This window comes from Phaethon lepturus, unplaced genomic scaffold (genome assembly GCF_000687285.1).
Source record: "Phaethon lepturus isolate BGI_N335 unplaced genomic scaffold, ASM68728v1 scaffold50230, whole genome shotgun sequence".
NCBI lineage: Eukaryota > Metazoa > Chordata > Aves > Phaethontiformes > Phaethontidae > Phaethon > Phaethon lepturus.
This window is the reverse complement of record NW_010513580.1, coordinates 8,125-13,048: the sequence shown is the minus strand read 5'-3', so window position 1 is coordinate 13,048 and position 4,924 is coordinate 8,125.

Here is a 4,924-nt window from a genome sequence, read left to right as displayed (position 1 = left end):
GCCCCGTTACAGTCCTGCCACATTGAGTCCGGGCAGCTCAGGGGCTTCTGCCGAGGCGCTTGGCCCCGTGTGTCACAGCTCCGGCATTCCCTCTGCTGCACGGAGCCACGGGGCTGCCTTTCGCCGGGGGCAGCTCCCCACGATCCCCATCCCACGTCAGTGCCTGGGAAGCACTGCCACGTTGCTGCCTCCGCAGTGACCCAGGGGACACTCTTCCCTCCGCTTTTCTGGGGTGTGGCACTGGCCCACAGCCACCCGGCATGGGAAAACGGCAAGCTTTTGGGTGGCAGAAGCAGTACAGCACTGCTCTCAGCCGAGCAGCTTAGACTGAGGTCATTCAAGATGCAAGAAGGCTGCAAGCAGTGAGCCGCCTCTCCTTTCCTTGCCAGATACGCTGCCACCGTGTTTGCTCTGCTCTCCAGCCTCTCAAGGTGTGTGGACTTCGTCAGAGATGAAAGCACTGCACCTGGGCTCTGCCACCGAGCGCTGCGTGTTTCGCTGGCAAGGCTTTCTCTCTTTGACAGACTCACCTGCCAAAGAAAAAAAACATGGCCAAATGATTGCTTTGAGTACAATTTTTGCACAATCCCACAAACATCTTGCTTAGGGCTCTGCTGGATGGTCTCTGTTATATAGGAAGCGTAAGGGTTGAGGTCATGGCCAAGGAGGATGTTTGCTGTCTGCGTTGCTCCTTCAGGTTCGAGCAGGGCCCAGTGCTGTTCCTCTTTGACTGGTGCTGGGAGTTGCCTGGTTCAGGATGGCTCAGGCTGGCAGCAAGGTTGTGTCTCCTAATTTGGTTTCCACAGAAAGGCTGGGTTAAATGGCAATGTAAGTGTGTGTGATCAAGGGTAGAGGATAAAACCACATTCTTATGTCCTGGATCCTGGCCTTTACCTAAGGTGGGTACATTCATCTGACTGTTCTCAGGGTAAGCCAAATGCTTGTGTCATTGGCACGATTAATGTGTAGTCAGTGCTGAGGATTAGCTAAATTGGTCTTGCTCCTACCACGTTCACCTATTCCAGTGCAAGAGAAGTTTTCCACTTCTACGAGAGGACGTGGAATGAAAACCAAGCGTCCATCTGGGCCACTGAGGGCCAACATCCCTCACACAGAGAGGGTTGCTCCTACCCTACCTGGGCAGCAGACGGTGATGGCTTTGCCTCGTTGGCTCTCGTGTGCCAGGTTTCCTGGGCAATGCGCTTCCCTGCGCCCTGGGTGCCACAGGCTGGACGTGCTCTCTTAGCTGCCGTGGCAGTCTGCCCGTAGGCACTCGCGTCTCCTCTGCTTACGGTCCAGAAGCTCGTTTCACAAAGAAGCCTCATTTCACAAAGGTTTGGACGCGTTTCTTGCCGGACTGGCATCTGTCCCACTTGCTGGGTAAGTGCAACTGGATGGGGGGTGCCTGGGCTTCGGGAGGGATGGGCTCTTGCCCGCAGCTGTCCTGCCCACATGGGGAAGGGGGCTCTGACACACCAGCCAGGTGATGTGGCAAGCTCAGCCCAGGGGAACGGGGGAAGCGAGGCACCTGGGAGCCGGGTGCTAAGTGGGGCTGCCTGGGCTAGCACGTGCTCGGTGAAGGGGCTTGCACCTCTTGTACCCTGGGGAGCATGGTCCTGCTGGGCTGAGGCTGTGTGAGCAGGGCAAGAGGAGCCTTACAGAAATGGTTCTCCAGAGACCAAAGGTTCCCTGCTGGGGCTGGTAAGGTCCCTGCATCCAAGGTAGGCAGGTGGGAACAGGGACCTGTGGCTATAGGGCAAGGGGAGCTATGGGCAGGGATGGGGGGGTGCTGGGAAGGAGGGTGGGAGCTCAAGGGCTTCCTTGGGCTGAGCATAGGCTCCAGCAGGACAAACACAACCTGAACAAACAGGTGAGCATATGAAAAGAGCTTATTTGTGGGGAAGGAAGCAGAAATTGTGCCTGTATCTTAAAATGGAAGTGAGGGGAGAAACGTCTTCTGCTCGAGAAAGCACTGAAGAGCTTTTTGTAGCACACTGTAGGATGAGATATGACAAGCTGATGCTTCCCGTGTGATCCAGTTATTTAATGCAATGTGCAGTCTTTGGAAGTGTTAGTGCTTAACCATTACTGTTAAAACATTAAAAGGCTGAACTATAAATAGCTTCTAGTCTTAAGCAGCTCCAAAGCTATGTTTCTGGCTTCTTTATGTATTTATGTGTATGCATAGATATGCATACATATACTTAAAGGCAAGGAGCAGGCAACAGAGTTTTGTGAAATAGTCATACTGGATATCTAAAATGCTATCATTTCTAGTTTACTAGTGGAAACAAGTAGTGTGCCCTCAAAAATACCCCTGATGGGGGAAAGACAAAACTTTCCTGCGGGCAGAACTCAAAAGGAAACAAAATAATGACTCAATTTCTTGGGGGAAGGGAAAAAAAAAAAAAAAAAGAGAGGCAAATATATGCCTGAAAGAAAGACCAGAAACTAAATCCCTAATTATACCCTGCAGTAAGCTGTCAGAAACTGGCAGCAGTGGGAGGGAAAGGAGGCAAAGCTGATCTCAGTGAGTTTGAGCATAATCTGCTCTAACCATACTTAAAATGCCTTTTGTGTGGGAAAGGAAGGTTCTGCGATTCTCTGACACACACTTCATACTGCACTTATCTAATCCGCCGTTCGAACGGTCAGGGTTGAACTTACAAGCAAGTATAGAAGAGTTTCACCTGGCCAGCACCAAAATTGAAAGATGCCTCAGTTTGTCCGCCTCCGAATGCAGAGCCTTTGTAACTAAACTGCTGATCCAGTATTAGGGTTTGGGGAATATAGACACAAATACAGATACAAAAGGGTATAAAAGTGTAAGAATCTATTGCTTGTAATTACATTTCAGTTCAAAGAGCTTTGAACACCAGCATAAAATGCAAAGAGGATTTTTTTCATGCTTGTAGCAGGGTAGGGGTTTGGAGAGCGAAGAGGATTTGGAGTTTGCTCTTAGTATTTTGTAGTTACTTGGTCTTAGAATGCAGTGTGTATTGGAACTGACCTTGAGGAGAAAGTAGAAATTTGTAGTAGTTGAACTGACTGACAGGGAAAAGCAGGTTTATTATAGTGAATCAGAGAAAAGTGCTTTCTTGATGGAACAGTTTGGTTCCTAGAGAACACGTTGCCTTGCTGGTGTGGGGTTTTAAACGGTTGCAGACACTGGATCTATAAAGGTCTTTAAGTGCATAATTTTCACCAAATTGACTGTGTGGCTGCAAAAATCCATAAGGACTTGTGTTTTTTATAACTGAGGCTAGGCAGATGCAGTAAAGGAAGAGTTTGGGCATGCCCCTAAAGGGCCAAGGTCTGTACCAGGGTGAGTAGGTAACTGCTTAGCTTATGTTCAAGGCCCACCAGAAACCACAGACATTGTAAGCACTTCTCAGGGCTTACTCTGGTAGGCATTTCTCACCACATCTACCTGGGAGAAAACCCCAACTTGAATAGGGCTCTGAGTGCCTCTTGCTCAAGTTGTTTCTTCTTCCGTGTTTCATGATGCCAGTGTTTAACTCTGCTCCTTATGTTGGTTAAGGATTTCTGTGGGACTCTAACTTCCAGTTAAGGCTGTCTCCTACAAGGGATGCCTTCACCCTAGGCTGCCCTTTGCTTTGACAATAGCACAGTGATTAAAAGCATTTATCTGAGAGGTTCAAGTTTTGATTTCTTTCTGCCTAACTAAACCTTGATACACCCTATTTTGGGCAAGTGTTCCAACTACCGGAGTGTTGGATAAAAGGAGAAGGCTGGTTAATCCCTTTTATTATTTGTTACAGTTCGGGGCCATAGCTTATTTCTCCAGGATGTAGAATACAATTCAATAACTCTCTCTGCTGAGAATGGGAATCCTCATCTAGTCCCTCCAAAACTGCTTTTCCTGCTTTATCAATTCCTTCCAACATAAGGTTCTGAGGACTCTGAATGCTTGTTTTGCTGTCTAATGTGCCTCCTGTGAGCTGTGAACTTTGTATATGGAAAACCTTCTGATGGACTATCCTATAAGAATAATGGAAGTGAACTGGCTGTTTCTAGATCATTAGAGCTGATGGTTTTCACCTAGTAGGATCTTTAATTTTCCAGCTGCTGAAATCAGTGTAAGCTTTTGGCTCTAATCTGAAAGTTTGCTACTTAGTATGTGTCTCTCTAAGTCCACTTACCTTTTTCAAAAGGTACCAGGGCATGGCTCTTGCCAAACAAGCTGGATTTCTTTTATGATCACAAAGGGTTTAACACAGAGCCAAGCAAGCTTCAAGCAGTAAGGATGGCTTTCCATATGCCCTTAGGCTTGTTTTTCATCTGCAACAGCAGATAAAGTTGGTGGCATCTAGCCTGTGGCTTCCCCACTCAGTAGACGTAGTCACTACAAACAACTGCTCAGGTCAGGTCACGACTGAAAGCATCTCATACACAGAGGGCATCCCAAAACTAGTCTTGACTGTGAACAGTCAGTCAGGGCATCACAACTTGTCATGTGTCCCTTCCCCCTCCCTCCCCATACAGAGTAGGAATGATCAAAGACACTCCTCTTACCTGACCATGGCAGATGAAGAGCTTACAGGGAATTACAGTTTGGCTCAGTGAAAAGAATTACTGAAGGGGTATCTTTCAGATGGTTCCCTCAAGAAAATCTGAGAATGGCTTAATGAACAGAAGACAGAATTTGTCCTGATAATCTTCTAGTGCAAAGATGTGAAAGAGACCAGGATAATACTCATGAAATGTACACAAGGCAAGTTAAAATTTATTTCAAAGAAAACATCTTTTATTATTTTATATATGTGCTAGATCAAAGGAGCAACTCTGGAACTGGGTTGAAATTAATATCAAATCTAAAATAATCACAGTTTGTGATTTCTCTGTATGATATGTAATCACTCTGCTACAGTGCACATGACATAATCTGAAACATTACCCATTT